This window comes from Amphiprion ocellaris, chromosome 16 (genome assembly GCF_022539595.1).
Source record: "Amphiprion ocellaris isolate individual 3 ecotype Okinawa chromosome 16, ASM2253959v1, whole genome shotgun sequence".
Lineage (NCBI taxonomy): Eukaryota > Metazoa > Chordata > Actinopteri > Pomacentridae > Amphiprion > Amphiprion ocellaris.
In genome coordinates this window covers 8,548,921-8,573,063 of record NC_072781.1, presented here as the reverse complement: position 1 = coordinate 8,573,063, position 24,143 = coordinate 8,548,921, and the positions used below count along the sequence as shown (strand labels likewise).

At 40.2% G+C, this 24,143-nt stretch overlaps 1 protein-coding gene across 5 annotated transcripts in view; it reads left to right on the top strand.

Annotated features, from left to right (window-relative positions):
• Positions 1-24,143, top strand: part of LOC111575536 (protocadherin-15-like) — a 207,642-nt gene that overhangs the window by 40,668 nt on the left and 142,831 nt on the right. For 2 of the 5 annotated variants that reach the window (XM_055018619.1, XM_055018617.1), the window contains exon 1: positions 8,330-8,537. The exons of the other annotated variants lie outside the window; for them this stretch is intronic. The gene's annotated coding sequence lies outside the window, so the exon portion shown is untranslated. Of the gene's footprint in view, positions 1-8,329; positions 8,538-24,143 lie in introns of those variants that run through there. 5 annotated transcript variants of the gene reach the window in all.

Sequence of the window (24,143 nt, the reverse complement as noted above, 5' to 3'; positions counted from 1 at the left end):
TTACCTACTAACCTGAGCATGTTTTTGGACTGTGGGAGGAAGCCGGAGTACCCGGAGAAAACCCACGCATGCACAGGGAGAACATGCAAACTCCATGCAGAAAGATCCCGGGAAGGCCAGGATGCGAACCATGGATCTTCTAGCTGCAAAGCAAAAGTGATAACCACCACGCCACTGTGCAGCCCCTTTTTGCATAATGTTGCCTTAAAAAATGTTTCAAGTCATGAAGAGGAAATCTATTCCACTTTGTCTACTTGTCAATAAGCTGGTGTCTCTCCGGTGAAAGGGCATATTCAGGAGACAGTAACTGACAAGTAATAAAATGGAGTCATTGCTGCTAAGCCCAAAGCTATGATTAGGGCCGAACTCTAAGGCGTTTCATTTTCTGCTTGACAGCTGTCTGTCTTCGGTCCTGTTCTGCAGTGTGTCTTGCATGTTTGTGGGTTATCATGAAAATGGGGCCAGCTTCACCACCTTCAATTCTAGTTGTAGTCTGTATGCCTCTGTTTGATTGCCTTCGTGAAAGACATTTATAAAGGTCTGAATTGACTAATTATTATTCATACACATGCATGTAAACCAACACACACACACTTGCAGTCGGGAAAGAGGAAAGCATGAAAATAAACTTGCAGCTGCCGCTCTAGGTAGAAAGATTTTATAAATAGGGTGTGTGCTTCTGAATGACACAGCTATTATGATGATTACAATAAAGTCTAGATAGAGAATAATGTAAGCTAAGTACAATTAACTGAATTCATTCAATCTGGAGTTTTCCTTTGATTTGTCAGATGCTGTTTGGAAGTTATTTTCTCTCATATAAATACACATAGTTATAATTAGCTTTCTGCCTGGGGATGGGCGGGGGGACAAAGGTCAAGGGTATTTTTCACCAAAGGGAAGGTTTATAGCTTTCATTGCTTCTCCCCTCTGCTTTAACTTCTTTATCGCAGCTTCATCTCTGTCTAATCTCTCGATAGCATCTACGTTCGTTATCTCCTGCATCTTATCTGTAATGCCAGACACAAGGAGGAATGGTGATCTAAAAGAGAGAGATAAAGGGAGAACAGGACTCAATTTGGGAGAGAAGGGGACAGATGGAAAATAAATGGCGTAAGAGAAAATGATTGAATAAGATTTATTTTTTGTGTTCGTTTCTGCATGTTGTGAAAGTGTATTAGCATTTTAATGTGTGTATGTGGGATGACAGTGTCTTTCTACTTTCATTAAATTTAGAATTTTTTTTTTTTTATTATTAAGGGCACTGGTGAGGACCTTATTTCATAAATTCCTTTAGAAAAAAACACCGTGCTTCTCCACTGTCTTGTTTTGGGTATGTATTGATTTCCACTGAGTGATAAAACGCACAATTTCATCTCGGTACACAAGGTCTGACACCAATTAGTGCCCACGGAAACTGCTCACTTTTGCACTTGATTGATCCAAGTTTGCAAACTCATTTGTCAAGTTTTGATGGATAATAAGCACTTGATTTGAGTCTGTCAGATTTAGAAGTTGAAAGTCTCCGATAGCCGGTTGAAGAAGTCAACTGTTCTCCTCGGTGTTAATGGACTCCTTTAGAGGCCTGGTTGCCTCTGGCCGCAAAGGTAATAACCTGTGGTGTCTGTCAAGAGAGCTCACATCCCAAGTTTGCCAGGGTGCACTGTGAAGAGGAGAAGAAAAGGCCAGAAGAGAGTTTAAAAAAAAAAAAGAAGTAAGAGAACATTTTCATTACAGCCCTCAGTGCTGGTTTTCTATAGCCTCAGGGATCCCTGGTAACAAATCTGGTGCTAGTGCTTTAGTCCCCATGTGATCCAATTATCAAACCCCTTTAGCTTTTATGCCCATGTGAGACATGTCTCATGATTATCTGCTACCATACAGCTGTAGGGCAACTAAAAGAAAGAATTACAAGTATTACAGAAATAAGCATGCAAATATTTTCATTTCACTTGCAACCCGGTTCTTGTGTATTTTCTTTCTTATGCGAAAAGGTGCTGCTTATGTGAGAAACAGAGTTTTTCCCCGATTTTACTGTTGCAATAGTTTCATTTCAGGTCTGTTTTGGTTCACTCCAAGTATAACCTTTTTACCCAAGACATGCAGCTGTTTTCAGCATAAAGGCTCTGATACAGTCAGCCCAGTGTGTACTACCTCTCCAGTTAGGCTATAGTGGATTAACACAGTGGCGGCTGAAGAGCCAGATATTTCTCTCAGGAGTTGGTGGAGCTAAAAGGAGAGTGAATATTGGACCAGAGACTCCTAGAGAATGTTGATGTTGTTCTGTGATTGCTGGATGTGAAAGAAAAAGCAGATCCTTGATAAAAATTTGCCCATAATAACTCGCCAATGCAGCTCACAACTTGCTTCCAAAGCACCGAAACGGACACAAAATCAGTTGCTGTAGGTTTAAAGTCTCACGACACACAGCTGATGCGAGGAGTTGAACAAACTGCTACATGCGACGAGTAGTTTTGCTCCTCTTGTTTTTGGTTTATCGTGACGACTGTACTGATGTACCTTTCCCATGCCTGCCCATACAGTTTACCTCACTAAAAGCCTTTTCACACCGAGGATGATTTGTCATGCAGAAAACTCAGACGGCAATAAAATATAAATTGACTCCAAGTTCTGTTCTATAAATACTTGCACACTGGCTCAAATCTGGGGAGCAGTTAGACATTTTGCATAATTATGCACTTTCAGCTCTGGTGAATAGGACATTGTTAGATTAGCCCTTGGATTTAAATTCACATGTTTGAGATTGTGTATTTTCTTGCTTCAATACAGAACAGGGAGATACCACGACATGGGCTTTTTTTTTTTTTTTTTTTGAGCAAATCAGTTGGTTATTTTTAAATCCACCCCCTGTGCAGACTTAAGCCCATGGATATTCTGTGCTACACGGGTGAGTCAGTTTTGTTGCTCTGGCCTCAACCCTCAGTTTTATTTTGCTTAGAGTTCAAATAAGTTCATTAGAGACTCAGATCTATTTACAGATCTCTGCAAGCATTTAATTATTTCAAAACTTCAGATTTTTGAGAAAGATTGCCTTCAAGTTGCAGCATTCAGCACATTCACTTGAGTGCTTATTAGGATTAGCAGGTTGCAATACAGCATTGTCTATATATCTGCGTTTCTTCAGATCTTATTATTTGTGTGAATGAGAAGTGCATTTATTAGCCTCACCTGCTCTGTCACTTTAGTTCTTCATCTCTGGTTCACTTGTTCTCTTTGACTCCTCTCTTGCACATGCACGCACACACACACACACCACACACACACACACACACACACACACACACACACACCACACATGCCCTGTGTTGTTGGCTCTTGTTGGCTTTCTCTGACCTCCCTCCCTCCCTCCCTCCCTCTCTCCCTCCCTTCCTCCCTCCCTCCCTTCCTCCCTCCCTCCCTCCCCTCCCTCTGGCTCCTTCCCTCTTGCTTGCCGGCTGTCTCAGTTGCTGTGACCTCTCAATATCACACAAGCTGTCAGTGCCGAACTATGAATGTCCCTTGACACTTATTGGACTCAGACACCCTTCGGCATTTCCATTCGCGCCGAGCCAATTTCAATTTTTATAGTGGGTGTGGTGGGGGCTTGTGTAAAGCCAGCAGTCAAGCTAAGCCAAAGTCGGAGTCATAGAAACAAGTGCCCTAAGCAGAAATATGTGTATTGTGTGTATGTGTGGGTATTTGTTTCCTTAAAAGAGGGACCTACTCAACCATGAACACTACCTGAACTCACCTTTTGGCCGTTCTGCCATCTTAACTAACTACCTGCCATCCTTTCAACAGTTTGACCAGTGCACATATTGGCTTAAAGGGGAATTTAACGGATTTTTTTTCAGTGTACTACAGTATACTATTAATTAAAGAAGTTCTAATTAAAACCCACAATCGAAAGCTGACCAGTAGAAGTGCATGATACTTTTGTGCCACAGAGGTTTCCTTCCAGCACCATGGACAGCACCAATAACGTGACTGTATAGGAGGTTGCCTGCTGCCCACACCAGTGTAACCAAGCCTAGCCTCGCACACAAACTGCCCGTTCAGTAATGCAGAACTATTTAATTTTTGTGGATCTGTTGTTCGGAGCTCTGATATGTCTTTGGTCTCAGTCGGGGGCCGTGTGCACAGCAAGAGTTGGAAAGTTATAGCTTAAAAGTTTTTTGAGAAAACATGCCTATATTCCCTGTCTGTGGAGTCGTGTGGGTGGCGGTCTTTTGGGGACTGCATTATGAAGTCCAGTTCACACGGCTCCAGAAAATGTACTGGGAGAGGAAGAGACGGAATTTGTCATTGCACCGTCCTGCGCTCAAAAACCAACTCATCCCTATCATACCCTAGATTTTCTTTCACACATGGTGTCACACATCAGCACGTCTGCAAGCCATGCTCTCATCTTTTTTTACCCCATGGTGCAATACAGGTAGTATAAAGGCAGAGAAGAGAGAGGAAATTTTATTTGCTGCTAATCGTATTGTGCTGGTAACATCAGCCTGTAAAATCAGAGAATAAGTGATACGCTGCTTATTTCAAATCGCTGTTCAATTGCAGGGCTGAGAATTGAGCCTCTCAGCTGTTTTGCAGCTTTACAGTAGATCTTCGTGTGTCTGTGTACGTAGGTGCGCTTGTACTCACATGCACACACTCCCGAGGGATTGCCTACAGGGAGCTCAGAGGCAGAGGATTTTTGGACTGAACAGCTGAGTGCATACACACAGTCCAGGGAAATGACACTTCAACAAGAAGAATTGCTCCATTTCTCCCAAGTGCAAAACAATACTCAAGATGAAGCTTGCATTTTTTGTACTGCCAATATCTTCTTGCCCTCGATTTTTTTTTCTTTCACGCGACTTCCAGCCATAGTGGTGTTGCTTTGATGAGTATGTTCAAAATGCCCTTTAAGAGCACGCCTTAAATAGGCAAAGCAATATCAAAGAGATTCGAGAAAGAAGGCATCCACGGAAGAGAATTCTGTTTTTGTTCAACCAAATACTCACGTTCTCTGAGCCTCTGAATGATTTATTGTGTCATTGATTCAATGAGCTCCAAAGACTTGCACACACCTCATGTAGACTCTTGACACTTTACGTGTTTTCATATTGTCTGGATGGTTATGTGAATCTCACTTTGTAGGACAAAATGAATGCTGTTAAATAATGCCACAGATGGTGAGCAACCAGTTATTCAAATGCTACCTATTCAACTTCAAAATATCCCATTGCTCTTTAAAAATAAATCATATTCAGACATTTAAAACCTTTTTAATGGGTTTGCAAAATTCAGTAAGCAAACAATGCACCTTCCACCTTAAAAACAAATGAGCCCACATTTCCAGCCGCTCCCGAATGTGAGAAAAGAAGGCATTCATTGAGAATAATTAAATCATTGGTGTCTGCAATCGCTGTCACTGCAGGCAGTTTATATCTGGTAGGCAAAATCGTTTTTTGGAGCTTTAAAGACATGACTGAAGGTTGTGTATTAATGCAACATCACTAATAGGAATTTCCATGAAGAGGACATGCTTGCTTAGCGATTGAAACCTCAGCTGAATACAAATTAGGAGTGTACACTATTCAGAAAGGGGCCCTCAGGCTTCCCTGGTTGCACAGGAAAAAGCCACAAACATTGATACGACTCGGAGCATTCTCTGAAGAATACATGACACCTCAAAGTCAACTCAACTGCTCCTGGTTAAAAGTATGTTTTGTCTGCATAATTAGTTTTAAAAAGCGAAAGCTTTGGAAGTTTTAGCTGCATGGTGATTCACTCGTCCAACTTGAGCCACAGAAACTGATCCTTTCTATAAAAAGGAACATTTTTTTCCCTTACTCTTTATACATTTTACATAAATATTATTAATATGGGCACACACTCGCTGCAGCTATTTAAAGAGTCATATCATGAATAATAAAATAATGACTGGTGAAAGGCCTGCTAATTGCTAGTCAAGAAACCTAATTGGACAAGTGCCTGCAGTTATTGTTACACTTTTTTAAAAAAATCTCATTCCTTTCTTGTTTTTATTGATTAACTGATTACTTGCACAGACGCATACACTCATATGCACAGAAAGAATCCCATCCCACTCACATTTACAGACACATACACTTGGATGGTGCTGTTTTGGTGGTGTCTTACGAAGAAGACTTCATTGGGGTGCTGAGATGAGACGTTTTTCCCCCAAAGAGCAGAATATCCCATAATCACCCTCCTCTGTAGAGCGTCTTCCCTCCTGCCTGAACCCTGGCCCCTCGTTTCCTCTGGAGCAACAAGAGACGAGATGAGAGGGAGAATTAGTCGTGTGGTAGCGGCTGATTATTAGAGAGCTTTTGCTAAAAGCGTTCTTCACACCAAAAACAAGCTGGGCCAAGTGGAGGTAGTGATGAATTAACCTGGATTAACTCTTCATGCTCATTCAGGCCCTAAACGTGTGTACACTGTTTAAACATTCCACAGTTTCTTTTTCCATTCACCATTTCAAAGGCTAGATATGCAATTATCTTGTTCTTTCCTGCATCCTCATAATAGGTGTAATGTAGCATTTAAAATATACTGCACTTCTTTAATGTTGGTGATGGATAGATCGATTCTTATAATGAAGTAGTTGATACCTCTGTAAGTCTTAAACACAAATTTACACAATAAACTCTTTATGGTCCTGAATTATTCGTAAATAGCCGAGAAAATCTAGACACATTCATTCAATAAAGATGGGTTAGGGTTAAAGCTCCAAATGCTAATAAGTGAGCCTGTTTGTTGAGATTTTTACAGTTCCCAAAGGTCAAGAATGAATTCACTCTGAATTATGCATGTATTATTTAGACCAGCCTTTTTCTGTTTGAGCTACACAGCCCTCAGCTACCATTTTATCAACACGTTATTTAGCAGTGCTAGTTTTATATTTAAAAACGGAATGCTAATGTTAAATCATCAAGGTTTTGTTGATTTATTTATTTATTTTTTCCCAAGAAGCACATTTATTTGTATAGCACTTTATTGCACACTGGACAGGTTATTCAAGTAAAATTAAATGTTCTAAAAATGCAGTTAATTCGATGAAGTTAATCAAAAGCAGTACAGACAAGCTGAGTGAAATGAATGCTCTTTTTTTAAATATTCAAACCTGACTGACTAAAACAGCTAAAAAAAACCCAAACATGTGAAAATAAAACCATGCAGGAGATAAAGTGTACAATAAAACAGAGTCACACTATAGGAATGACATCCTGTGGCATTGTTTTGATCTGAATTGAAATGATAGTTCCGCAGAATTAATCCAACTGGCTGTTTGGTGAATCTTCTGACCTGCAAAACACCAGTTTCACTAGTTGCAGATCAATGCAGAAACACTGTCGCTCCTTTTGATGTGAGTAACCCTCTCTGGGACACTGATTCATAGGATCTCATTTATGTCGGGTCACATTTAAACCATCAGTCTGTTCATAACATCTGTGTTGACTGTGATGATCTGTGGACCCGGGAGTGTCAGTTTAATTTACATGGATTAGATGGTTGTGATGCCCCGTTTTTTTGCATGTAATTTTATCTTATTACTCCCTCTGTGTGTCTGCTTTTGTTAAAACTCTCAATAAATACCGGCAAGCTATTCAGATCTCACAACCAAATTGCATTTGCTGTTTGAGAAAAGCATTTTCAGAAGAATGGTCTGATTTTTTTTATATTTCATTTTTTTTTACCGATGTTGACATTATCTTTGTAAACAAGACTCCCAGCTGCGTCTCTTGTGTCAAAGCTGCTTTATTGAATATTCCCTGCAACCTTTTTTGTCAGGACTTATTCAGCACAGCGGGTAATTAGGAGTATATTGATAGAAGGCTTTTTTCCCCCTCCTTTGGTCAAGCTGAAGGGAAGGAAAGTCCAGTGATTGTTGCAAAGTGACAGGTGAATCATAGCTAACTGCCTCCAGTGGTATTATTTCTCAGCTGCACTCCAACTGGCGCAGGCACAGCAGACTAATGGATTTAACTCTGAAATAATTGACAGCTGACAGTAAATAGCTTTTGCTGACCTTCAGAAGCCGCAGGTTGGAGTGAGTGAAAGGCACTGCGGTGCACAGCACTGTAATAAGTTATGGATTAGTTTGACCTTCATATTTGGGGACTTTTCTCCCACCTTTTTTTTTTGCGCATCCTGTTGAATGTAATCTGTCTCTGGTGCATATCAAGCAGATATGATGTGGGAGGAGGGGCTAGGCAGCTTGAGCCGCTCTCACCTTTCATGACCGGTGTAATAAGATTACCTACTTCACGCGTCATGACCACAGAGAGAGAGAGAGACAGAGAGAGGAGGGAGCTGAACGAGGCAGCTCCATGCAGTTATCTCGCAGCAGACCCAGGCTGCAGCCCTCCGGTGGAGCGTTGCTGTGCCCGGCTGGAGACACTGGGGCGGCAGAGTGCTGATGTGCCCGTGTGAGGAGACTGTAGCTGCACTGCCAGCCAGTATCTGTGGCTCCTTTTTACGCGAACAAGGAGGATTTTTCACTGAGCGCTTCTGAAAGTAAAATGGTAAGGCGCTTTCTTGTGTTTTCTGGATGGTTGTCTTTATGGTTCCGGCGCGTTTCGCACCACATGGGCGTTGCGTTACGCATGCAAAGCTCTCCCCTGCAATGGTTCCCTCTGACCACGGAACAGGACCTCGTTTAGGACGCTTGCATCGTTGCCAATATTTCCACCGTATCATGTCGATTCCCCGCCGTGAAACGAGTAATCCTTTTTGGCGAGGCGCAGTCGTTGACATCAACTCTGCCCTGATCTGTATCGCTAATCTCTGGAGGGTGAAGTTTCCAAACACTGACTGAAAGCATCAGCGCGCACTTTAGATCGTCTGAGGGATGATATCCCATTAATGCCAAATGTAGTTGGGTTTGACGGACCGGGGCGCTGACTGCGGCACTGTTTCAGTGAGCTTCATGTGAGTGTGATTATCTAAATAGTCGTTTTTTTGAGTCTCTTCAATTCGACAGCTGCATTTCTTATCAGCTGACTTTGGCATCTCGCCTCATATGCATATCAATAAGAGCATTTTTTATCATGCATATTCATGCAATAACTTCCCCTACGAGCGTCGCGCTGCAGGAGATAATGCGTGCTCCTTCAGAAACTTCATTCAGCCTATTCAGAGGCTCACACTTTACAGAAATGGGAATCTTCCCCCTGATGTCTGCTCATTTTACAATTTGGAAATCTTTTTTAAAAGCTTTCATAAGAGCAAAGTGAATTCACTTAAAAAAAAAATCCACAAATAGCAGCAGAAGCCTGTAGAGTAATATATATAAAGCAGTATTACTCCACCTAACTGCAAGTGACTGCTGCAGTCCATTTAGTTTTGAGACCTAATTTTCTCATTGACAAAACATCACAGCCTGTTCAGCCAACTTGGAAAGATTGTGAATGATTAATTATGGTCCTGAGTTTGCATCATTTATGAGGGCATTTGGTGCAAAAAAACAAATTTTGTGTTGAAATTGATCTTATTGGTAGTTGAGACTGTTGAGATGGCAACTTTTTTTCAGATATCGTCTACATGTCATAGCAACGGAGCACAGGTGTAAATAAACAGCATCAATAATGACGGCTGCACTCCCTTAACTCACTACCGGTGATTATATGAACCTCATTGATGCTATTAGTTTCACTTGCACTTTCCTTCTTATGGCAAATAGAAATGTTTCCTATGAGGATGCAGCACTGTTTGGGGCTTTTTGCTGCCTAAATATAACAAAGTGAACTAAAAGATGCAAGCACAAGGACCTTGAGTTAAGAATTTTCTGTTAAACTAATATTCCACTTGAGCAACTGAGCCTTTTGGCTATAAATATCCTTTTAGAAAAGTAATGGAACCGTAGAATCAACAGGTAGTTTAAATGCTTTTTCTCCTTAATTAACAGGCAGATGCATACTTACACATCAGTCCATGCATGTTAGACTATCATATCACATGATTTTTTTCCATGTGTGTAAATGCATGTGTGCTGTTGTATGGAGGACTAAAAGTGCCAAAATTAAATAAATAAATACATCATTAAATAATTAATTAAATATGTCATTAATTAATTAAAATTGGAATTAAATATTTCATTAATTAATTAAAATTGGAATTAAATATGTCATTAATTAATTAAAATTGGAATTAAATACTTAAATGTGTTATTAAATAAATATATCATTAAATAATTAAATATGTCATTAATTAGTTAAAATTGGAATTAAATATGTCATTAATTAATTAAAATTGGAATTAAATACATAAATGTGTTATTAAATATGTCATTAATTTATTAAAATAACAATTATTTTAAGTAAAAAACATATTTCATTATTTCACGATTTAATTAATTATTTCATGGTCCTTGTGTTGCAGTGGATCATGAATTAATTTTATCTGTCAACCTCGCCCGTCAAAGTCGGTGGGCGGATCCTAACACCTGATTGGTTACCCTGCACATCAAGTCAAGGCAAATCGATTCCAGATAATGGATTGACGCAGAGCTTGTGAACACATTCCGATACACTGGGTGGCGCTATTCACCTCTACGTTGGTTTGGATACTCAATAAAACAAAACTTTATTAGCAACCGCTAAAGACTCGGTCCTCTTTCCCAAATGTTGATACATGCGGTGCAAGACAAATTTTCCTTTAGCATTTCCTTTAGCATCTACTCGGCGCGCCACGGCTCGTCTCGGTTTAGTTGTTTTTCCATTACATTGAGAACCACCTCATCGTGGGTGGAGTCGTCATAGCACGGCGGTCCGAAAGTCCCTTACCGTCATTTCTGTGCGACACAAACGCAATGCAACAATGTACATGGAGGCGATAGTACACCTGCTGCTCGGTCTGTGGCTTTCTGTCAGATTCAGAGTAATAGAAGAGTCGGAGAAAGCTGAGAGCGACGAGTCGAAACACTGAGGAGACACACAGGAGAGTTTGGGAGGCGATAAAGCAGTATCAAGCCGAAGACAAGAGGATATGAACGAGACGACATATGAGGGTAAGCTAATGCTAGTTCGCTAGCTATCGTGTATCAGTCCTGTGAACGACCCTGTAATGGCTGCAGTTTGTCGCTATTAGGTATTAAAATATGTATGCTGTGTATGTGTTTCAGATGCTCTCTGATGAGACTTCATGGGATTTACCTGAAGCAGCAGCACATGAGCCTGCAGTGGCACAAGGTGTAGAGGAGGAGGACAGAGATGTACAGGATGCACTGATGCACTACGTGTCATGCAAAGTTATTCTTCTTGTTATACTTCTGTTTTTCGGTCCCCGGACCGCTATTGTTTTCTTTAATGCAATTCTGACAATAAACTTTTGTAGATGTGTCTATACTATTGTTTGTTTGTGAAGGTTAGCAAGATTAAATAAAAAATTAAACGCCAAAACATTAAAACAGCTGTTTTAAGAAAATTCCAGTTTGATAAATCAGTATTGCTTTGGTGTAATTCAGTCACCAGAATTATGAACCATAAAGGAGTTTGTGTTAAAACATGTTAAATCCCATTAAACACAAATACATTATTAGGGAATATAGAATTGTTTGGTTCAGACTGTTGACTCTTTTTCTACCAGTGTCTTAACAGACAAAATGAGAAGTTATGATGCAATCACATAAGTCACAAAATAGTTTATTAGTCAGCAGCAAAATCAAAACTATTTACAATGTGCAAAGTACAAACTGTGGTGGGCCTCTCCTACAGTGGAGGACTAAAAGTAAAACTATATACAACTACAGGTGCTGGTCATATAATTAGAATATCATGAAAAAAGTTGTTCATTATTTCAGTAATTCCATTCAAAAAGTGAAACTTGTATATTATACTCATTCATTACACAGACTGATATATTTCAAATGTTTATTTCTCTTAACTTTGATGATTATACCTGAATACTAACAAAAATCTCAAATTTGGTATCTCTGAAAATTAGAATATTGTAGAAAGGTTCAATATTGAAGACACCTCTAATCAGCTAATTAACTCAAAACACCTGCAAAGGCCTTTATATGGTCTCTCAGCCTAGTTCTGTAGGCTACACAATCATGGGGAAGACTGCTGACCTGACAGTTGTCCAAAAGACAAGCTTTTTCATGATATTCTAATTATATGACCAGCACTTGTAAATCTCAAGTCTATGGGAGGTGGACTCGCTCACACTCGCCGGCTGCCCACTGCCTACCCAGCTACCCCAGCACACCCAGGAATGACTGGTTGAAGGCAGTATTCTGGGCCATCTCCTCCCGCTGCAAGGCCGCTTCATTCTCTCTTGCCTCGCTGAGGAGCAACCAGATGTTCTCATCATGCTGGGCATGACTCCACTCCTCCTCAGCCTGCATCTCCACAAGTACGCTAGGAAGGTCCAGTTTTCTGTGGCCCCCTTTCCTCTTGCCTAGACCAAAGACAGAAAAGTGATCAGAGTCAGCTTTAATGGCCAAGTAAGTACACAATATACACGGAATTTGGTTTCGGCTGTTGGTGTCATCCTAGGAATATGGAAGAGAATAATAAAAAATAAACTATAGAAAGAGGAACAGGGAGGAAAAAGAAATAGTAGTAAAATAGAACACAATATAAACAGAAATGTACAGCTAGACTGGAATGTATGAACACATTAGCAAAATGGTAATTGCTATAAACACAGTAGTGGTGATTTTTGTGTACAGGGCTCTGTAGTCCAAATGTCCAGGGTGAGTGGGGTCTCTGATGATGTTTTCTGCAGTCCGTACTATGGGCTGTAGTCTGTTTCTGTCCTGCTGTGTGGTTGATCCAGAGGTGCACAGGACAGATCGGATGACTGCAGTGTAGAACTGGATCAACAGCTCATGTGGCAGGCCATGTCTCCTCAGCTGTTGTAGGAAATACATCCTCTGCTGAGCCTTTTTCAGGAGGTCCTGAGAGATTGTAGTCCCCAGGAGCTGGAAGGACTCCACAGCTATGATGTGATGTGTTTAGCCACCCGTCCATCCATTTTCAATCATGATCATGTCTTTGATACTTTAATAAACTTCTGGCACTCTTCGCTTTAACCAAAGCACAAGCAGTAACTCCTCCACCACAAACAAAAACGACGTGGTGTGAACTTCATTTCATCCTGTGCACATTTTGGAGTTGCTAAGAAGAGCTGTGTTTTCTCATTTTTATGTATATTTTCATTCAGTTTCACAGCTACCTAGTGACTATAAGAAGAATGGTTGCAATACTACACTGCACCAGAACGTAAATTAATTAGAGTGACTTACTTGTTAAGTCAATGGAAAATAAATGCAGCTGCATGTGTTCTGTTTATGTGTCACTGCAGCTACATGTAGCTTTCATCACGCGTTCCTGAGCTGGCTGCTGCACAGTTTGCATTTACACCTGCCTGAATTCTTGGTCGTTGGTCTCACTGTTCTGATCATGCTTGCAGGCATTTACACCTGTAGTAATAATAATAATGCGAAAATCAACCATGCTCTCTGTTTACCGTGTCTTACCGGTGATAAGACGGTGCTGTTGACAGGGTCGGTGTCGAAGCTGGTGCTGGAGAGGAGCTGCTGCTGGTGGTGGAGAGGAGACAGGGCAGCCGGGGGCTCCGCGACGGAGGTGGAGTAGGCTTCGCATGTGGAAAGGGATTCTTGAACAGAAATAAACACTCACTCTAAGTACAAGAAAAACACGGCATGCTGACTGAAGTATTAGCTTCTGAGAGCTAAACGTTAGAAACAGCAGCACGAAATACAAGCAGAGCACGGAGTTAGCGCCGATGGCTAACTAGCTATCTTATTGTCTGCTCCAGGAGACAACGACGTTACTTTCTAAAAATACTTGTTTGCTTAAAAGAAGCTTGCCACCAATGGAATAAATGATGTATAAGTTTCTTGAAGTCACAAAACACTCACCGTTCTCGAACGTCTCCAACAATGCAGCGGCTGAGTCTCCCTCCTGTTGCTCGCCGGTGCAGTGCCAGTAAATAGCTTCCATTAAACCTCTTCCAACACCTCCTGGTTGACCCACGCCGGCCGTTGTGGTCCTGGGTGGACCGATAGTCACTTTTGAGCTTTTTCAGCTTCTCCCTACACTGCTTCTGTCCTCTTTATATACAGTCTACTGTATATGTGAGCGGCCATCCGCTCAGAGACCTCCTGATAAACTTTCTCCGTCCAGCTCTCTCTGTATTCTTTGGTCCACCACCAAAGACAAAGTCTCGACCTCTTCATTCACCCACGGTACAGGTCTGGCTGTCACATTAAAATTATGAAGAACAGAGAGTTTCGTGAAGAGCAATGCACACCGTCGCTGTTTACAGTCATTTTTTAATGCAGGATTTTGTTTTCGTGCTGAAGTTGCTCTGTGTCGTCACTCCCTGTCCAATCAGTGGCCTGCACTATGTAAACGCCACATTATCGGCTCATCTCAGCTCGCTGGGAACCTCAGCCGAGAAGGTGCTGAAAATTAGTCCGTATGGAAACGCTCGCTAACAAAGATGAGACGAGCCGTACCGTGCCGAGTAGATGCTTGTGGAATCGCGGCTAAACAAAGACGAGCGGAGCCGTGCCGCGCCGAGTAGGTCCTAAAGGAAAAGCGCTCGACACTCCGAGCATCGCTGCAATTTGACAGGCTGGTAATCCACAAAGAACGTGATGTTCCAGAACTTCCCTCGGTATGCCAAACGCCCTGGTCCCTGTGTGTGCTCCTGTTGCACCCTGGTACCAGAAAACCGGCGGAGTACTTCCTCTAAATTTGCAGTCACTCTACGGTCAACATCTTGGTCGGAAAGTGCGGAAATAACTTCAACAACTTCAATAAATTCCTCTGCTTTACACGCTACATGCTCGCGGTCAGCAGGTCCTGCTTCCACATACTCTGCAAGGTCTAAAAGATCTCTCACCAACTCTCTAGAAAGTTCACAGCGACTCTCCCTCTACACAGCCACCATGTTTAGAAAGACTTCTACTTCCGGTTTCAAGGCAGACAAAAGCAGTGGATTAGACTAGATTCACGTTAGTCCCGCCCACGGACTTTGACGGGCGAGGTTGACAGATAAAATTAATTCATGATCCACTGCAACACAAGGACCATGAAATAATTAATTAAATCGTGAAATAATGAAATATGTTTTTTACTTAAAATAATTGTTATTTTAATAAATTAATGACATATTTAATAACACATTTATGTATTTAATTCCAATTTTAATTAATTAATGACATATTTAATTCCAATTTTAACTAATTAATGACATATTTAATTATTTAATGATATATTTATTTAATAACACATTTAAGTATTTAATTCCAATTTTAATTAATTAATGACATATTTAATTCCAATTTTAATTAATTAATGAAATATTTAATTCCACTTACACATCAGTCCATGCATGTTAGACTATCATATCACGATGTATTTATTTATTTAATTTTGGCACTTTTAGTCCTCCATACTGTTGTTTTGCTCCATGTTTTAGTTTTCTGTACATAAGTGTTTTTGTCTTTTAAAATAAGCTTCTGATGCACAATGTCTGATGTGGCAGTGGAGGTTGGAAAAATATGTTAAATGCCTGAGAAGAGTGCCACATAAAGTCCACGGCAGTATCCATCGAGAGTTGCATTATGTACTTTAGGTGGCTGAGAGCGAGAGAGGGAAAGTGGTGTGCACGCTTCCACCAGGCAGAAGGATCCACAGCCATACTGCTCTTAAACGGACAAGTACAACTATGTAATTTCAAAGGTATCATTGCACAGTAACAGTATGTTCAATATTGTGTGTAGATGTTTGCTTCTGTGTTGCAAGATGTACTGCATGTTATAAAAAGAGGCATTCTCATTTTTATTCATCTATTTAATTTTTTTTTAATCTTCTCAGTTGAAATTCCAGAAAATGTGCTGTATCATTAAATATGTGTATCATGAAAGTATCAAAATAGGTGCTAGTTAATTTTGTGTGTTATGCTTTTCAGCTATAGCTAATAACCCACCTGTTACAATGCATAATGGTTATGCTATTATTAACTACTCTATGAAGCATTGCAGGTGGTTTTGAGCCATTTTCAGAAATGCAAGATGAGCATAACATGGCAGAAATTTGGCACTGAGGTCCTGACTTCTTGTCTTTATAGGCCATTCTACATTGTGTGTTTTATGTTAAGCTGCTTCAGCACTTCAACTTTGTTGGTAGTTTGGTCTTTACTTCTTGTATGAACTTTAGTACTGGTGAAAGGTGTATATACCTTTTTATTGTTATGATGGAGGGAGATGCAGCTCTGGGCGGCTTCTCTTTAAGTATTAATAGAAAGAACTAAAGAGGTTATAAAGTACCCTGGTAACTGAAGTGAACCAGAGGGGACGAATTAGGCTAGTGGTGAAGTAATGGAGTGTCTTGTTCATAGTAAAGAATGAAGGATGAGGGAAGCCCGTAGGGTGTGGTGCATACAGGTGGCAGTCAAAGTGAGACTAATCATCCCACTGCTTGGTCAGCCTCTACTTGATGTAGCAGGTTATTTCACATGGAGCAGCTTTGTTAGATTACTGGATGGCTTTCCATGTTACTTACCCCTCAGCAGTATCTTTCAGTATTGAAATATAATGCTCAGTAGTCCACGGTTACACAGCTTAAGGCACCTCGTGCTCTGATCACTATGGGTGAACAATTTGCATTCATTTAGTCTTCACCTCTTTATTACATATGCTCACACCAGGCAGGTGTGTGTGCGTGCGCTTGTGTGATAAAATGGTAATTAAGAAGGGCTGCGACACTCCCATGACTGACTAATGATCTAATCTCGCCTGTTGCATCAGCGCCTCACACAAAATACAATCTACTGCGGTAACAAATAAGACTGCACTAATTTTGCAGCCCTTGAGAAATGAAGGTAGAAAACAATCTTGGGACTTTAAAAGGATTCTAATTTTAGAGTTATTGTGTTGTGTTTTTGCTAAGACATGTACCACGGCTAGTTAAAGGCTGATGCTGGTAATATTTTACATTTTAATTGTTTTTTTTTTTAGTCTGTGGTGTGTTTGTTATTTAACATCATGCCAATTGGTTGTTACTGAAGGATAAGACCTTTTACAAACAGTTCACATACTCGTTATGCTTTTATTTGAAGAGATTTCTGTTTTGCAAATGCACCCAAATAGGAGTAAAAAATTTGCTGATGACTATATCTAGCCATACATTTGCTGCATAAGCAGATATTTACATTGTGTAATATGTGGGATTGCCTCAAGGTACCCATGATAACTGTAAAGCGCAATGGCACCCCATGGAATGGATGCTACACTGATGAGTTTTTCACAGTTTGAAGTCTATGGCACAGAGAAATAATGTACTGTGTGGGTGTGTGTGTGTGTGTAATGCTTTGCATTTTTACAAGTTAGTACTTTTTTTTTTTGAAGTGAAGAGAAATTTTTACCTCCAGGGACTTGTTTAAACCTGCATTAATTAGTTCTGGCACCACATAACAAACTGCAAAACAGACCTATCACCTTACAAAGTTTGTTGATATAGAGTTTCCCATTTACACATCCAGCTGATATGAACCTATGATTTGAAGTTACACTAATGCAGGTGTTTGAGAGTGAACCACAACTGAAAAGCAAACATAATTAGCTGCAAGGTGCTAAAAGGTCTGTAAAGTTGAGGCAAAAGGCAGAGCAGGTGGTAAGTCAGTGGGTTAAACAGGGTGAACATTCCCTTTCACATAATCTTAGTCATTTGATCCACTGTTTCTGCGAAAATGTCTCTTAGAGCAGATTTATATATGACTTGATGTTATCTGGACACGTTAAAACACCAGAGTCTCAAATTAAAAATTTTACTCTCAGGATTCTCAGTGTAGAATCAGGGTGTGTTATTAATACAGGATTTCATCATAGGATAAAGAATATTTCCCCCACAGTGCATTACTATCATAACTTACTTATCATTCAGCAAATATGACTTTATTCATATGCACAATGGACACCTCAGGGCAACCATTTCAGTATTATTTGATAAGAGACTTGTGGGTAGTGATGCCTGAAATGATTTGGGCCCAAGTGCATAGTGAGAAGAAGAGGAAACTGGAGCAGTTGTAGAATGTTTTCCCCCCCCCCCCCTTGTTCCTTTTCACTGTCCTGGTGTTTCACTTTCCAATGATGTTATTTCACAGATTAAGGAGAGATGCTGTGGGTTGTAAACCTGCGTTATGATTTACTGTCAACCTCTCTGTTTCCATGCGGGGAAGGGCAGGTAGTGCGCAGCAAGACCGCCATTATCAGATCAGAAGCTCAGTGTCAGATATCAGAGGCAGTAAACTCCCTATTTCATTTCCACCACCTGTAGTGAAATGAAACAAATGGAATGTGCGAATGGAAACCATTAGTGCCGAATCAGTGTAACGGGCTGCAGCACCCATGGAAATAAACACAAGACACAGGTGTGGTCGAGGAGACGGACACACGGTCTGATCTGTGCACCGGGGAGGGTGGCAATGTAAATTGACATCTATTTCTACGATACAATAATGCAGTTCTTGGGTGGTGATATTTTCATCCTCCCACATTGGTTTCAGATTGTCTGCATCTCTGACATCTTATCAGTGTTTTTCACATACAGCCCTACTCCAGCTATCATCATAACGGTCAATTACAGATCTGTGACAAGTTTTCGCCTGCCAGCCCACTTGTTCTATATCAGAAAACTAATTAAATATTGATATACAGCATATCACGGAGTACAGTCTTGCGTTATTCTGTCCATGAGTCTTTGGTGTCAGCTTCTTGGCCACCTTCCTTGTCTTATCAATACTACACTTCCGAGTAGGAGCTTAAACAAAGACAGTATCTCAAGGTTACACATCAAATACATGCAAACTAGAAAATCAGTGACCGTTAATCAGCTTACAGAGGATGCAGGTATTATACTAGTACAGAAGCCAAGCAATAAAGTCAGTGAAGGGTGAGATTTAAAGCTCTGCCTTAATTAGTTGTAGATAACCTGTTGTAACTATCTATACATCATCTGTTTCCTTCTCCCTTTAAATAGATGTATTGACCATTGAAATGCCATAAGTTGTTAGCTGAATGTGGTTTGGAGAAGCCATGAACGTTTCTTGGCTTTTGACCAATTATTAATTTACATACTGTTGTGTTCATTTTGTATTTGTTTATTTTTCTTTTTTCTATAAAGAAAACAAGATTGTTTCATTTCCAATTCACTCCATGTTGAGTTGAGCAATAAAACCCCCCATCTGAAAGTGGAATTTAGGGCATTTGCATTATTTATTTGTTTATTGTGACTTTAGTGAGACTGGTTGTGTTCTAGCTGTGAGCAGTTGACTAGAGGGTGGCTGGCATTACTTCTGTGGTTCCTGTCACCGCTGCAAAAATTCCCTTGAGCCATGTTTTAAATCCTCGGGTGCTCTGCAGCGTGGGCCCAACTTTCTGAAAGTTTTTCTCTGCCATTTTTACTCACCTTTACAGTCAAGTACCTGACGGTGATATTGACACCATGCCAGTAAGTGTATCTGTTACGTTTTGCTTTTTGTTTAATTAGAGGCTTACTCTATTTTAATTAGATTGCTTTAAGCAACAAATTGAACAAAGATGTTTGTCAAAAAATACTTTGAAGCAATGAAAACAAGTAAAATTAGGCCACCAAAAGAGAAAAGAAACCAAACTATCATGGGGAAAGCAGCTGAGGCAAACAGTCTTGTGAACACAGCTTGCTTGGAGTGCTTCAGCACAGTTTAATATTTATACGTGGTTAACCAACTAATAGTATAATAGCTGATTAGTGAGTAGCTGATAAAGCCAAAACTGTGTGTGAAGCAGCTGCAGGGTCCATCGATGGCATCTTCTTATGTTGCAGACTAAAGAACTAAAAACACACATGCAACAACAACACTAAGAAATCTGTTTTCATGTATAAGACTTAAGATGCCAGTATTTCACATATTACTTGAAATCCGTTTCACTCCTCGAAACAAAGCAAGGTTTCAACTGTTTTTAGATGTCTAATGTGACCGGGTGTCTCGGGGTCACCTGCTATTTTAAAGCCTCGGCTGTGACTGCTTTGTCGCAAAAGATTTTCTTTGAGGTCTTTGTGTTATAGATTTATTTCACTGATTAGGGTCATCGTCCTGCTACATCAGCCAAATCCTACTGAGCTCATTGAGCATTCTGTGCTGCGCTTTTGGAGTCATCTTTGCTGGGCTTCTGCTTTCATTTAAAGTAGCCGCATTTATAAATTGACAGTTTGTCTAAATGTGGACTGGTGAATATCTGAGCTTACTGAGATAAATATTGCAATGATTTTTGATCATATCTCTGCTGATGGCATTTTTTTCCAAAGCATGGTTCACATCAGCAGAGTATTCTTGCGAATAGCAAACTCTGTGTTTTGTTGTTGTTTTTTAAAAATCAAAGTAGCTCTAACCCACACTAATAATTTCATTCAATTGATTGGACTCGAGATTTGCTTACTATTCCAGAAGGGTAGAATATGATGAAGCAGGCTTGTCATTACCGATCATGTGCCACCTACGTCCATCCACAGGTTGTTATAATGGAGAGTTATGAAGAATATAAAAATTGATTACAATAAGAAGCTCTGCTACGGCAAATGATGCAAGAGATGAAAGCTGATAGATGATTGTTAACTGTCTATGTTAGAATATTTATTTTACCACTTAATGCATTCTCGGCGCAGCTGCTTTTTTCTAACATGACAGCAGCACATTTGAGCTCTTCAACTTTAAACTTCATACATTTAAATATGATGTTGAATAAGTGCATTTAGGTCTGTTAGGTCTGACATTCCACACACCCTAATTAAGGGTGTGTGGAATTCACTTCAACTTTTGGCCAAATCAAAGTGAAATTAATGTAGCTGAGTAACTAATCAGTTTTCTAAACTGTTTTCTGTTGGCGATAGTACTAGAAGTGTACAAACTCAGAGACAATAATCAGGAAATAGTGAAAGGGAGACGTTTGTTATGTCTGATTTAAATCTGAAACTCTGTGCAGCATAAGTTACCATGGTGATCCACCCAGGTTTATCTAAAAACTCTAACTTTAAGCTCAACACACCTTGCTAACCCGTTCATCTTGTGTCATAGTACACCCCTTTGACTCCAGTTAGCATCCGTTGATGTCGTTAGCCTGGACCTATCCCCACACTGCATTGTGTATGTTTGAATTAGCATTTTTCCTGGTTAAAATAGATCAATGCTTTTAATGGCATTGGTGATCTGCCCACATTTATGTATAGGCTACATGTAAATTCTCATATTTCTAGATGTTTCATTTATGTCTGAATGCTACTCACAGGGCTGTGTAGGCACATGAAAGACCTATTTCAATACAAATGCATTATGAATTCTTTGAAGCAGTCAGTCACAGAGACAAGTGGACTGCATTGTGTGGTGACTGACATGCTACTTAAGCAGGCTTTGAGGAGGGTAAATGGAAGCTTTATACTACACCTTGTACATCTTGCTATTATTTAGTATATATGAAGCTTCTTCACAATAATAAGAAGAACTCAGATGTCTTATCGCTGAGGCCATCCAACAAATTCCTATGATAAAATGCAGCTGATAGAGATTTTCAAAACAGGTGAAGTGGAAGACCATATACAACAATAAGATATTTTTCATCATTTAAGGGTTGCTACTGCAAACAAATAAAGGCAAATAAAAATATATTTTTTATAGTAATTGACACAGGGCAGTACAGTAGTGGTTTAGTCCTCAGATTTCCTCTTCAACCTGATTTTATCGTGGATATTCAAAGTTTAAATGTGAATGTGGTCCATTATTTTTTTTTAAATATATAGTGTAAATATAATATAATGGCCTTGTTCAGATTTAAACATGCGCTTTAGGATTTTCTTTTCTGTGTGAAGATTAGACATTCCATTTTGAGTTTAAGCTGCGAGACAAACCCTGTGACAATCACAGCCCTGCTGCAATTACCAGGAGTAAAAGTCACCCGCTGAGGTCACAGATTTACAAAAAGTCAAAATCATTCTTTCTCCTGGCATCAGCTGCATGTGTTTAAGACCGTGCAGCTAAGTGGGCTCTTTTGTATCGAGTAGGGGGCCTTGTGACACGGATAGGGCATTGTTGATGCTAAGCAGACGCCGAGTGGTTGTGGCACCCGCATGGACTGAGCTCAGCGAGGGTTTAGAGATTTAGAATGTGGTCATGAGATGACTAAGGCAGAGGGATTAGAACCTCTGAGATCCGCGCCGTACTCCCCCTGAATTAGAAAAAATGAGAGGTTTAGTGGACCACCAGGCTCTGTTGACATTCGCTCCAGCTTCTTACTGCACTGCGTATTGGTCTACTTTTGAACTTCCCTAATACGAGTTGTTCAATAGTAGATGGGGATGAAAATCTGCGACAATACAGTGTGGAAGTGCAGTGTGCAATGTGCACAAATACAGGGTGAATTGTGTTTTTTCCAGTATTGGTTCAGTTTTTAAATGTTTTATACAGTTTTATTAAAACATATTTAACACACCTACTCTCTTTCTCATGCTGTTGTGGGCAATGAATAAAAAAGTAAATATATATATAAATTCACAGTACATATATACAGCAGTCAGTCTCACCATGAATACCACTGGTGGGTGAAGTGAGTAATGTTGATTATCTCGTTACAGTGGCACCTGTCAGGAGGTGGGATATTTTAGGCAGCAAGTGAACAGTCAGGTCTTGAAACTGATGTGTTGGAAACAGGAAAAATAGTCAAGCATTGGGATTTCAGCAAATGCGTCAAGGTCCAAGCTGTGATGGCTGCATGACTGGGTCAGAGCATCTCCAAAACAGCAGGTCTTGGTGGTTTGTTCCCGGTTTGCAGTGGCTAGAAGTGGCCTGATCCAACAGATGAGTGACTGTAGTATAAATTGCTAAAGAAAGCTCAGGTGTCAGAAGAAGCCAGATTGCACCAAAGCTTGTTGTGTATGCATACCCACAAACCAACCAAAGTGCCCATGCAGACCTCTGTCCACTGCTAAAAGTATCTACAACCATGGAGCAATGGAAGAAGATCGGATCAATCAAATTATCATTTATGTCACGTGAACAACTGTCTGCATACGTGTTGTTTACCTGGGGAAGAGAAGCACTATGGGAAGATGTCAGACTTGCAGAGGCAGTTTGATGCTCTGGGCAATGTTCTGCTGGGAACCTTGGATACCGGCTTTCATGTGGATGCTGCTTTGACACATACAGTCTACTTAAACATCATTGGAGACCACATTCCCCTTCTTTGCTACAGTATTCCCTGATATCAGTGGCGTTTTTCAACAGAATGTCTTGCCCTGTCAGAGTGATTTGGCAGCATAAGGTTGATTTACAGAATATTAGACAGTTGGTTTTAATGTTGTGGCTGATCAGTGCATGTATACTGCTTTTCCATCCATATAACACAGACTTTCTCTTCCCTGCTCCATAGCTGCTCCTTCATGTCCTGCAGCCATCACTTTCTCCTGACACTAGATAATAGAGTGGCATAAATACCAAAAGCCCATCCCTGCTTATCATATGCTATCCTTTTCTTCTTTATAGCATGTAATAGCTTCTACCAAAATGTGCAATAATGTATAATTGTAGCCTCATTCTGATTCTATTTTTCGCTTAACCCTTTAGCTTTATGCCATATCACAGAAACAAAGAAGGAAAGTAAGAATTAACTGTCCTTTTATTCAATGGCTGCAGTAGTATTTTATATTCCCCAAGTGACCTTATCTTTACCAGGGGGACACCTGCACATTTCCTTTATGGTTTTTTTTTTGTTGTTGTTACATACCCAGCCTTGTCGGTGTGTCAAGCCAAGCAGTGAATACAGCGCTGTGACCACTCAGCAGTGGACAACTGACCTGGGACAGTTTCTCCCTTTGGCCTAAAGCTTTGTCTTTCAAAAAAATTGTCTCAATACACATGTGACTGCTTTTGCTTTAAAGAAAAAATACTGTTTTTAAAAGTCTCTCAAAGTTCAAGATTGCCAGTTGTAACTAAACTGCTGTTGTTTGAAGGTTACTTGCACTCCTAAGATGCTGTGTGTGTCTTATGCAGTACTTGGCATTAAAAGGTTTTCATTGGCACACTACAAGTAGGCTTTTATCGTGAAGCATGTTGACACTTTAGTG